General features: G+C 33.5%; 1 long non-coding RNA gene across 1 annotated transcript; it reads left to right on the forward strand.

The window, feature by feature from the left end:
* Positions 1 to 7,196: 7,196 nt before the first annotated feature.
* LOC120080107 lies at positions 7,197 to 13,263 on the forward strand. Its single transcript, XR_005482423.1, has 3 exons — positions 7,197 to 7,575; positions 7,661 to 7,808; positions 12,869 to 13,263. It is a non-coding gene; the product is annotated as an uncharacterized LOC120080107 (long non-coding RNA).
* Positions 13,264 to 13,926: the final 663 nt, after the last annotated feature.

Consider the following 13,926-nt stretch of genomic DNA (forward strand, 5'->3'; position numbering starts at 1 on the left):
AATTTTTCCATTATCATCTTGAACTAGCTCACACAAAACCCATTCATATTTGCTTCAATAACTCCAAGCATGAGTTGTATCTCATGCAGTCATCTTCTTTGCATGATAGCCTGCAATAAATTGAGAAGATTGGAGTGGAATTGAGGCATGCTTTCAAAGAGTTTTTCAAAAAATTTCGGGCTAAAGAAATTATTCTTTAAGTGGGTTGTAGCAGTGAGCTTCTCTCCAAGTTTTTTTTGTTCAAATTATTCTTCAGTCCCACAACTCATTCTAAAGCTCCAAGAGGATAGTGGGGAAGATCTTGAGGTGGTTCACAGCAAGTTTTGGAGAAGACAACAACTGAGAATTAAGATCTTGAAGAGTTCTATGAAGGTATGACTTTAAACCCTCTTATGTTAGATGAGCATGCTTTAGTTACTGCTAAAATTAATGAATTAGAGTGCTTATTAATCCTTGTTGCTTCCACTGCATGCTGATATACTCCAACAATTGGTATCAGAGCATCATATAAGCATTCAATTCGGTTTAATTTTAGTGTGGTGGGTGTTTTTCATGAGTTATATGAGACTGGTGCACTAATATGGTTTTCTGAGATTTGGAATTTTATTTCTCTTTGATTTCTTGATTAAATTTGTAATTGGCTCTCGACTCATGAGCTTATATGTGTTCTCAAGGGTCTATAATTTATTTGAAGTCATTAGAGTTGAAATTAAGTTGTAATTGAAGAAACAAGTGAAGAAGGTCGAGCTACAAAGTCCAGTTTTTCAGCCTCTGCTTAAATATCGTTAACGTTTAAATGCTAGACGATCGTCTAGCTACGGGAGCTAAATGATGTGAAGAAAAGCTAGACGATCGTGTAGCTACGGGTGTTGGTTGTTGAAGTGCTATACAATGGCACTCCACGATCGTGTAGCTTTGTCCGGAGCTAGACGATAACACTACACGATTGTCTTGCTTTGCACGGGTACTAAACGATGAGAAGCAGAGCTAGACGATAGTACTACACGGTCGTGTAGCTTTGTTCGGTGCTATATGATACATTACACGATCGTGTAGTTTTGTCCCGCACTAGGCGATGGCGATGCACAATAGTTTCTAGACGATGGCGATCGTGTAGCTCTACTTGACACTAGATGATGGCGATACATGATAGTTGGAAGACACTACACGACCGTGTAGCTCTGCCCAACACTAAACAATCGCACTAGACGATAGTCATCAGTGCTACACGTTGAGCCTTAGTGAGATTTTGAACATGGATCGAGAGCAGCCAGTTCGATCGGTTTTTCACGAGGTCCTGTCCAGTTCAGTCGCAAAATACTTTTGGCTGGTCTAGTTGGGTTCGGTTTGGAGCAGTTTGAGGGGTTTAGAAGCGATTTTTTATGTCGTTTTGTAATAATTAGGCATTCATTTGCTTGTTTATGCCAAAACTAAAATCATATCAATTTGTGTTTAATTATTTATGCATGTGATGTATGTAATAATTAAATAAATCATGTATATGCATACAGTATGTCATGTACATTTAAAACCCCACCGTAGGAAGCATGTTACATGCATTGAAAGTATGTTATAATATATAGTATGCACGTTAGGGTTTCTTTTATTTAATATAATATTTATATTAGATATTGAATGCCTCTATTGTATGTTGTGGATGTTTAGCATGTTTAAAGTTTTGTAAGCTGTTATAAAATTAGGTTAGACGTTTAAAATCCATAACGAATAATAGTTGCATGCTCACTTAGGTTAACAACTAGTTTTAATCGTTAAAATAGATTGTTACCTTATAAAATTTGGTTACAAACTCAAATCAGTTCATAAACCTGTCTAAAACTAGGGGTACTTAAGTTGATAGTTTACGGAACACTTCCAACCTGGGAATTATGACCAAAAGATTTGTTAACTAATTTTATGAGCTTGTGTGAGCGGTGTGAGGTTTAAAAATAGTTTAAACACTTAGACATCGTAGGCATATATCCAAATATAACATATAGAACACTTCAATGGGAGATTAACAATATATTCGATATATAGTTATTAGCTCTCACGTCCTCAAGAGTTCACACCGTGAGATCCATGCTCGACTTTTGTCACTTTTACCGCGACTACTCCATTCGAAAAGTATTTACATGGGTCAATAACAAGGTGAATGAGGGAAGTAGTTCATAGTAAGTGGGTGAAGGAAATGTGTCAACATTGTCCTACGGTTTCCTCCATTAGTTTGAACCGTGAGATTCCTATGTTGCGCCTGTTATTGTTTTTAGGCAGCACTAGCTAGTCGTTAACCACGGCGATCCCCTCGGAGGGTTGTAACATAGGATTCGAAACAACCCAGGCTTCAGTAAAATGAATAGGGTCTTATAGTTTCGTCTTGGGTATTGTCTTCTATTTCGGGGACATATTCGTACCGTTCTATAAGATCTAAAAATGGCGAGTCACACTTACAAGAATTACTAATTGTTAGTAAAGATCTTGACCGAAAACGATAATCAAAAGAATTATAGGAGTAAAGAGTTATTCTGGTAATAGTATTTGGTCAAGAATTGTCTTGCTTCAGTGAAGGAATTCTTGACTGCCCCTCAGTAGCAATTGTTTTAAATCACTAAAGTATCGTTGCAAATAGATAAAGATTTATTGGGTACTTTATTATTTTACTAAAATTGGATTTAGATGCATAAATATTTAATAGAATTTGTTTAAATTGGATTTAGATGCATAAATATTTAATAGAATTTGTTTAAATTGTTTCAGAAATGTCGAATTCAATCATACAATTGCTAGCTTCCGATAAATTTAATGGTGAAGGATATTCAAACTGGAAATCCAACATCAATACAATATTAGTTATGGATGATTTGAGGTTTGTGTTGACAAAGGAATGTCCTCCGGTTCCCAGCAATAGCGAACCGAAATGTTCAGGACACCTATGATAAGTGGGTAAGAGCTAATGAGAAAGCTTGGGCCTACATCTTAGCAAGTATATCTGATGTACTTAATAAGAAACATGAGGTTATGCCCACCGCTCGTAAGATAATGGCATCGCTTCAGAAGATGTTCGGGCAACCGTCATCCTCTGTTCGACATGAGACCATTATGTCCACATTACTCGCATGAAAAATGGAACCAACGTTAGAGAACACGTTCTCGATATGATGGTCTATTTTAATGTAGTTAAGGCTCATGGGGTGATGATAGATGAAACAAGTCAAGTAAGTATGATATTGGAATCTCTCCCAGAGAGTTATCTGCCATTCAGAACCAATGTTGTTATGAACAAAATTATTTATAATCTGACTACGTTGTTGAACGAGTTACAGACATATCAGTCGATGTTGAAACTGAAGGAGAAAGAAATAAATGTTATTTCTAAATCTAAGAAGTTTTTTAAGGGGACAACGTTTGGAACAAGACCCACTGATAATAAGAAGTTTGTTCCTTCTTCTTTGAAAGACAAATCTGTACAAATGAAGAAGAAAGGAAAAGAGAAAAAGAAAACCACTACTAAAAAAAAAACAAACTCCCAAGGGTCATTTGGTTTAAGGTTTTATATATGCCCAGGAATTAAGGATGCTTGGGAATAATAAGCCTAGGAATAAGATTGATGGGAATGAATGATGAATGTGTTTGGTTGTGCATGGGAATGTTATTTGGATTTTATGAGAATAATTTTTTTGGTATTTAATTTGTAAAATTAATCATGAAAACTCTCTAAAATTTTAATAGATTTATTGATAAACAATAAATTCATTTCAAAGTTTTGAGAAAATTAATTATTGAACAATCAAATAATAATATTAATTACAAGTATTTTGTTAAAACGAAAAAAATTCTACAATTGAAGCTACTTGATTACATAATTTTCGATGGGATCGATTTGATGGAATTTATATATTATGAATGTATTAATTAATGAAACAACAATTGAATTCTCAATGGTAATCCAATGATAAACTAATTATAATTATAAAAAATTAATTATATTATATTAATCATAATGCATCATTAAACTAAACTATAAACATAATTATTAATTGATAGTTTTATTGCTCCCTGTCGTTGACAGTTTATTAAAAAAAGAATAGGTATATATTGTGTATATATTAACTAGTTTATTAAACTAAAATAAAAATTATATATTATTATATATAAATATATGTACTTTATTAAATTAGTATAGTTAAAATCTAACATATACAATAATTTTAAATTTAATTATAATTTCTATAAAATATAAATTTAATTTTCATATAATAAATAATTTAACTTAATTAATTTTAATCATATATAAAAATAAATAAATAAATGTATTAAAAGAGAAGAGAGTAGGAACGAAGAAAACCCACCATTTTGGATAGGTATCATTCATGGGTATAAATGATACATGGAAAAAGCATATTCTCAAGCCTAAAGCTTCAAAACTTGTACCAAACAAGGGGATGGGTATCCCTTGCCCATTCCCACTCTTATTCCCATTCTAATTCCCTCAATCCAAATGCCCCCCAAAGGGAAATGTTTCCATTGTGGAGTAGATGGGCACTAGAAGTGTAACTGCCTAAAGTATTTTGCTGAAAAGAAAGCAGAAAAGGCGAAATAAAGTAATGTTGATTTACTAGTAGTTGAAACATGTATAGTGGAGAATACTCACCTTACTTGAATATTGGATTCAGGCACCGCTAATCATGTTTGCACTTTTCTATAGGAAACTAGTTCTTGGAGAGAACTTTTTGAAAAGGAAATGACTTTCAAGATGGGAAGGGTGAAGTCATTTCAGCTCATGCAGTGGGAGATGTCAAGCTATATTTTTTAGAGTCTTTTATCTTACTTAGGAATATATATTATGTACCTAAAATGAAAAGAAACTTGATCTCCATTTTCTGTCTGCTAGAAAATATGTACATAATATCTTTTGAATCTAATGAAGTGTTTGTTTATTCAAGAGGTGTGCATATTTGTTCTGCAAGGCTCGAAAATAACTTGTACATATTAAAACCAACTGAAGCAAAAGTCATTCTAAATATAGAGATGTTTAAAACGACTGAGACTCAAAATAAGAAACGGAAAATTTCTCCTAATGCCTATCTTTGGCACCTCAAACTTGGTCACATTAATCTTAACAGGATTGAGAGATTGGTTAAAAATGGTCATCTAAATCATTTAGAAAATAGTTCTTTACTTCCACGTGAATCATGTCTTGAGGAAAAAATGACTAAAAGATCTTTTTCTGACAAAGTTCTTTGTGCCAAAGAGCCTCTCAAACTTATACATTCAGCCTCTCAAACTTATACATTCAGACCTATGTGGTCCGATGAATATAAAAGCATGAAGAGGATATCATTATTTCGTCAGTTTTATTGATGATTACTTTAGATATGACTACATTTACTTAATCAGTCATAAGTCTGAAACTCTTGAAAAGTTCAAAGAATTTAAGACTAAAACAGAAAATTTGTTAAGTAAAAGAATTAAAACACTTCGATCTGATCGAGGTGGTGAGTATATGGATTTACAATTTTAGAACTATCTAATAGATCATGGAATTCAGTCCCAGCTCACAACACTTAGAACATCACAACAAAGCGGTGTTGCAGAAAGGAGAAATTGAACCTTGTTAGACATGGTCCGATCAATGATGAGTTATGCTCAGTTACCTCAATCCTTTTGGGGATATGCAGTACAGACTACAATATTTATTTTAAACGTTGTTCCTTCAAAAAGTATTACAAAAACACCATATGAATTATGGAAAGGACGCAAAACTAGTTTACGTCATTTTTGTATCTGGAGTTGTCCAACACATGTGTTGGTACAAAATCCTAAGAAATTGGAAAAACGTTAGAAATTATGCCTCTTTGTAGGATACCCCAAAGAAACAAAAGGAGGATCGTTCTATGATCCCCAAAAAGACAAAGTATTTGTATCGATAAATGTTACATTCTTGGAAGAAGATCATATAAAAAATCATCTACCTCGCAGTAACTAATATTGCAAGAAATGGCTAAAGATGCTACAAAAACATCAATAAGTGATGTTGATCAAGCTGGTCCATCAACAACTGTTGTTCTATCACGTCTATCCCAAGAGTTGAGGATGCCTCGACATAGTGGGAGGGTTATTCAACAACCTGAACGCTATATGGGTTTAACAGAAACTCAAAACATCATACAGGATGATGGTTTAGAGGATCCATTAACTTTAAAAAGGCAATGAAAGATGTTGACAAGGAACAGTGGATAAAAGCCATGGACGTTGAAATGGAGTCTATGTACTTCAACTCTGTCTGGGAACTTATAGATCAACCACATGGGGTTACATATATAGGTTGCAAATGGATCTACAAGAGAAAACAAGACCAAACTCGCAAGGTGCAAACCTATATAGCCAGACTCGTGGCAAAAGGTTTTACCTAAAGAGAAGGAGTTGATTATGAAGAAACTTTTTCTCTATTGCCATGATAAAGTCGATAAGAATACTTCTTTCCATTGGCGCTGGATGTCAAGACAGCTTTCCTAAACAGTTATCTTGATGAAAGTATTTTTATGTCTCAACCAGAAGGGTTCATCGAAAAAGGACAAGAACAGAAATCTGTAAGCTTAAACGATCCATTTATAGATTGAAACAAGTATCAAGATCCTGGAATATAAGGTTTGACACTGCAATCAAATCTTATGGCTTTGAATAGAATGCTGACGAACCTTGTGTATACAAGAAGATAGTCAACAAGAATATATCATTCTTAGTTCCTTATGTTGATGATATCTTGCTCATTGGGAATGAGACAATTTTTCTTGCTGACGTAAAGAGATGGTTTGCAACAAAATTCCAAATGAAAGATTTGGGTGATGCTCAATACGTTCTAGGAATACAGATCTTTCGAAATCGAAAGAATAGAACTCTAGCACTATCTGTAACACCCCGAATCTTCACTTTTTATATAATTTCAGTAATTTTGTCAGTGGAGGGCATTTTTGAAATTTTGGAGTTCAAGTGTAAATGCGAGAATTTAATTTTTGACCTTACAAAATTATTCAATTTAAAAATTAATGGTAGGAATTAATTTTCTTTGGAAAAGGAAAGGAATTAAATAGTATAAAGTGGAATAAGGAAATGATTTAATTATAATTATACTATTTTCCTTTTTTGTTATTATTATTATTATTATTATTTTTTAAATAAAAAGAAAACCCATCCATTTCCCTCACACACGAGATCTTTCTCTCCCCCAAAATTTCTTCCCTGCCATTCACGTGTTGCTGTCGACTCCTTCACTGCCTAGATCCGAACGCCGCTGCCGCCTCCCTCACTGTCCAGACCCGACCTCGTCGCTGCTCGCCCAGCCAGCTTCTCCACCGCCCGTCGCACCGCTCGCCTAGCAGGAAAGCCGTCTAAGTAGCCGTCGATCGTCTTCCAGCCGTCAAATCTGTAGTGCAGCATCAGATTGGATACCTAGCCACCCAGCCACGCAGGCTTCTTCTGGCCACTACTTGTCGCACTGTCGTCGGAGACCACACGCCGCCAGACTTATCTCTTTCGTTCGCCACCGTTTTGTTGATTTTGAGTGTTGAGACTGGTTGGGTAAGTGTTTTTTTCAAACTTCGTAGATTTATTGTTAACTAAGTTTTTGTTATGGTTTGATTAACCCATAATGTTGGGGTTTTAGAATCAAAATTTGGGAGGATTTTGAGGTGGCCCATCAAGTTTGAAGTTTAAGACCAATTTGGGCGGAAAATTTGTTAAGGTGTCGCTTCAAGGCTTTGCTTGGCAAGGAGGGGATAAGCTTGCTTGAACTAATTTGGATTTACTTTAAGGTAAGTAATTTTATTACTGGAATCGCTTTTGTGCTAGGCAATACACTGTAGATTTAACATTGAGGATCCTGCAACATTTTTTCTTTGAATAATTTTGATTGTTTTGAGGTTGGATGGACTGCTTATGAAGGATATATGAGCATGTGGTAATATATCGGAATATGATTACGTATGAGCTTGATTTGGAATTTTATGAGTTATATTAAATGATGATTGAGCATGACCCTTAAATTATGAGTTAAGTAGCACTCCTATTGGAGTGCCTTAAAGCTAGATGAGTATTAGACATTTGCTGACCTATATAGTTATGCGATTTATTATGAGAATGTGTAGACTGTATGATATATTACAAAATCCCAAATATTGTATTGTTTACATGATTTAGTGAATGAAAGTGATGTGCTACAGTTGATCCATTTAAAACTAGATTAAATATGTATGTTGAGGTTAATTAACATTAGGTTGACGATGAGGAGATTTTAGAGGATTCATGATTAGGTGAATGTTATATGTAATATGAAGTTAGATGCAATCTCCTTTCCTTTCTAAACTATGTGATTGCATGAAAGTAATGCACGTTCAAGGGCACTAGTACATGAAAGAAATGTACTAGGGCTGGTGTGTATGAAAGTGATACATACCTAGAGGGTACTGGGGTGTACAAAAGAGGTACATACTCAGTGGGTTATGTGTATACGAAAGAGGTGTATGCCTAACCATGTGTACGAAAGAGGTACGCATCCCTACATTTATAAAGAGGATCTGGGGTGTACGAAAGAGGTACATACTCAGTGGGTTATGTGTATACGAAAGAGGTGTATACATAACTAGATATACGAAAGAGGTACATACTTAGTAGGTTAGGTGTATACGAAAGAGGTGTATACTTAACCAGGTGTACACACCTTCAGTGAGTTATGTGTATACGAAAGAGGTGTTACGTAACCATGTATACGAAAGAGGTACACATTAAGTGGGTTTATGTGTATACAAAAGAGAGTATGCATAACCATGCGTATGTAAGAGATTATGTTTCCTTCAGGATTCACCAGAGGTTGTGGGTCCTACAGGACTTACTAGAGGTAGTGGACATACTCAACTACAGTAGGATAGAAATAAGTTTTTCATGTATATATGTGTCCCATGAGGACTAGAGCAGTTTATATGTTCCACTAGAGGTAGGCATCTAGAGGACATAGATGTCTAGCCTGACCCTAGTAGTGGGGTTACTTACTGAGTATTTTATACTCATCCTTTCTCATGTTGTTGTTTTAGGTAAGGGTAGAGATGCACCGGCGATGGACAAGCGAAATTCGTGATCGAGCCACTGGGACTAGTTTTTACGCTTCTGCATAAAGAGATTTAAAGTTCTTTTCATATTTCTCTTAATGTTAGTTTTGATGTTTGAACTTGTTAGTAAGAATTTTTTTTCATATTTATTTAATAACCTTTATGATTTATGGGTACCCTAATCTTGTTTTCGACATTTGCATTTAATAAAGGACTTTTGAACTTCCTTATCTATTTAGCATTTATTTCAACATAAAGAAGCGTCGTTTTAAGTGTCATGTATGCGTAATTTAGTAATGGCCTAACTTAAGTCCTAGGAGGTCGGGTCGTTACACTATCTCAGGCATCTTATATTGACAAGATATTGTCAAAATATAATATGTAAAATTCCAAAAGAGGTATGTTACCTTGTAAACATGAAATTCATTTGTCAAAGGAACAGTGTCCTAAGATATCTCAAGAGGTTGAGGAAATGACAAGAATTCCATACGCATCTGCAGTTGGGAGTTTGATGTACACAATGTTATGTACACGCCCTGACATATGTTTTGCAGTTGGAATCGTCAGCAGATTCCAATCCAACGAGACACAGTCATTGGACTACTATCAAAAACATCCTCAAGTATCTAAAGAGAAAGAGGGACTATATGCTTATGTATGGACCTAAGGATTTGATCCTTATAAGATACACTGATTCTGATTTCCAGACTGACATAGATTCCAAGAAATCTACTTCAGGATCAGTTTTCACTCTCAATGGAGGAGCTATAGTTTAGAGAAGCATTAAGCAAAGTTGTATTGCTGACTCCACAATGGAAGCGGAATACGTGGCTGCATGTAAAGCTGCTAAAAAAGCAGTATGGCTACGCAAATTCTTGGCTAATTTAGAAGTAGTTCCATATATGCACTTACCTATCACATTGTATTGTGACAATATTGGTGTTGTTGCCAACTCGAAAGAACCAAGGAGGCACAAACGTGGAAAACATATTGAGAGAAAGTATCATCTCATCATAGAGATAATATACCGAGAAGATGTGATCGTCACAAAGATAGCCTCTAAAGACAATCTTGCTAATCCATTTACAAAGGCCCTCTCATCTAAAGTGTTCGAGGGCCACCTGGTTGGACTAGGACTCTGAGTAGTATAATCTATGGTAAGTGGGAGAATATCTATGGTATTATAGATGCCCTAGTTTATTGTATTTTCCCTTTATGTTTCTCAACATTATATTGAATATATTTGTTCTCACTGGAGTTTTAGCCCAAGTGGGAGATTGTTGGGAATGTCCTAGAACTCGCAATTTGTGTTAAACATTCTATTTATCAATAAAATATTATTGAGTAACTTATTCAATAAAATTATTGATTTTTCATTCTAATATGAAAATCCAATAAACATATCCATGGCTATAGTGTGAATACTTTAACTTTATGTAGTGACATAAACATAATCATGTTAATAGTATATATCCTAAATAGTCTAATAAGTATATGGATAAAATTGGGTATCTCATCCTGTTAACACTAATGAACGCGACCCATTTTGTAGGTGATACAAATGATGTGATCCACAGATCATTTATGTAGAGACATGTAAGTGGGGGCATCCTATGCGATGAGTTTGCATATAGGTTGGACCACAAAATAGTCACTTTTCTTTATAACGACCGTTTACTATTAAAACTGACTATTTCATTTTAGGTAACCTAGGTTAACTCAATCTTAATTCTGAGCTAGCTATGAATTCTTGTTTGTTCAGGATTATCCTTTGATCTGCATGGGTGAGAGTAGTCCAACAGCACTGTTCAATAAGCATTCCATTTTGAGGATAAGATCAGATGAATAGTTGGGGATATATCCCTGCAAGATGAAATTCACTCCTACCCAATTTAGGGTTAGCAGATAGGTTGTTCTCTTAAGTACTGATTTCAGGTCTTGAACAATCGGGGCCCCGCCTTCTCATGATTGAGAAAGGATTTGATTCATAGGTATTATGAATCAAAATTGTTTATTAGAGGGTCAGTAGAAACTTAAGGAACGAGATGTATTCATAGGGGTAAAACGGTGATCTTGACCCAGCTGTGATTACGAACAACTTGTGAAGGATCGACTTACTGATCATAGTTATATCAAGTGGACATAATATATCTACAGTGAGGGGAGTTCAACTATGGGCTTTAGTGGAGTGACTCATTAGTTAATGAATGGGGGTTAATTCAGTATAATGAGTTTAGCTAATTAATCTCAGATCGTTGGAGTTCATGATTTGTAAGTCAACAAGGTCCCCCTACTAGCTCGTAAATGGATTAGTTTTAGAGTAGCATGATAAGTTAATTTGAAATATTCAAATTAGAATTATACAGAATAAAAGAATTTATATTTAAATATGATTTAAATATATGAAGGTGGATTTGTGTAAAATTAATTTAATATTTGATATTAAATTAATTAGAATTAATTGAATTATTTAAATAATTATTTATTAATTTTATTATAAAATTAATTTATGAAATTAGTTTTACAAAATTAATAATATTTTCAATTTTTTTTTAAAAAAATCAAATTGATTTTTGAATCATTTGATGAAAAATTGAAAAATTGGAAATTTTACACAAAAGGGAAAGATGAGTTTTTCCATTATCATCTTCAACTAGCTCACACAAACCCATTCATATTTGCTTCAATAACTCCAAGCATGAGGTGCATCTCATGCAGTCATCTTCTTTGCATGATAGCTTGCAATAAATTGAGAAGATTGGAGTGGAATTGAGGCATGCATTCAAAGAGTTTTTCAGAAAAATTCAGGCTGAAGAAATTGTTCTTTAAGTGGGTTGTAGCAGTAAGCTTCTCTCCAAGTTTCCTTTTGTTAAAGCTATTCTTGAGTCCCACAACTCATTCTAAAACTCCAAGAGGATAGTAGGGAAGATCTTGAGGTGGTTCACAGTAAGTTTCAGAGAAGACAACAGCTGAGAATCAAGATCTCGAAAAGTTCTACAAATGTATTATTTCAAACCCTTTTATGTTAGATGAGCATGCTTTAGTTACTGTCAAAATTAATGAATTAGAGTGTGCTTATTGATCCTTGTTGCTTCCGCTGCATGTTGATTTACTCCAACAATAGAAACAGATATTACAGTTTACTATTGAAGTCTATCACATCTATCTTAGATAGACAGAGATAAAATAATAATGTTCTATCTTTGTCTATCTCAATTCAAAGTTATCAATAATAGATCTACTCAACTAAACAAATATAGAGCGCAAACCATATAGAAACTATAGAAACAGATATTAGTGTTTACCATTGAAGTCTATCACTGTCTATCTGAGATAAACAAAGATAGTGCTCTGTCTCTATCTATCTTAATTCAAAGTTATCAATAATAGATTGATTGATGTTAAAGTTTTTGCTAAAGTTCCTTAAATAGACAATTGACATACAAGTATATTATTAAATAAGCACGATGCACAACAAGTATGTATTGATGTTAAAGTTCTATTGATACATAGAGAAAAGTTATCAACTATTTTTTTACATTATTATTCTTTTCAAATTTATTTGCTTTTGCTCTGGTTATTGATGATTCAGCTTTCATTATTTTCTTTCTTTTTCCTTTACTTCTATCAACTTTGACCATTTTTTGCTTACCATCTAGTTAAACAAAATTAGGTTCAATAGTGTTTGATAAGTATGATTAAATAGAAGAATTAATGAAATGAAAAGAAAAGAGAATTAATGATTATAACCTTGACGGATTTGATGATAGATTGTAACCTTGAAGAATCAAAAGCAGCAACGGGAGAAGAAGATGAAGCAGCAGGATAGAGGAAGAAGAAGAAAAAGAGAAAAAAAAATGAAGCAACAACGACGGGAGAAGAAAATGAACCAACAGATGAGGGAGAAGCCGGCAAGATAGGGGGCAATAATTGGTTATCGTGTAGTATCTAAGGATTGGTTGCCGTTGGAAGAAGAAGACGTGGGAAGACACAGGTATCAGATGAATTTTGGATAATCCGATTAATTGTTGGGGGGGTCACGATCTTTTGTATGGGCTGGGATATTTTCAGTATTTCACATGTTGAGCTGGGCTTTCTTCCATCCGTTTTGAGTTCTTTTTGCATTTTTCTATTGATGGTAAATAATTTGAACTTTTTTATTACATTTGAAAAGACCCCTCCATTTTATTATGATTAATTTAAATTCATCAATCATTGAAAATTAAATTACTTTAAAGTAAAATATAAGTTGCACTTGATAATACACGATAAAATTTTCAATACTTTTCAAAACTACTCTTCATAGGCTTCAAATGTATAATTGTACAATAACATAATATATTAAATCACCACTATATGTTAAAAGATAAAATAGCACTTATATATAAGTTCCATATACAACACATGATAATAAAAAATATATGATAATACATTTATAATGAATGGAAAAATAGCACTTATTATAATTATTATTATAATAACTATTATTATCATATTCAAATATACTATTTTAGCATTCATGGTTGAAAAATTTCCGTGCATAGTCAAAAATATATATATATATAAGGGTATTTACAGATATAGCAACATTTTTTAAAATTACAAATATAGCAAAAAAAAATAAACCCAACTCCTAGTTTTTTTTTTTATTATTACATAATCATTTGTGTATCAGCATGCATATCTGATATATACTTCATATTTTCATATTTTAGTCAATTTATAATATTTTATATTTGGTATATCAAGCAATCAATATACTTGATTTAAATAATATCATTTATACAACTAATAATTATCATGAATTTAATTGTGTTATGGTCGAGTT

This window comes from Benincasa hispida, chromosome 6, assembly GCF_009727055.1.
Source record: "Benincasa hispida cultivar B227 chromosome 6, ASM972705v1, whole genome shotgun sequence".
Taxonomy (NCBI): domain Eukaryota; kingdom Viridiplantae; phylum Streptophyta; class Magnoliopsida; order Cucurbitales; family Cucurbitaceae; genus Benincasa; species Benincasa hispida.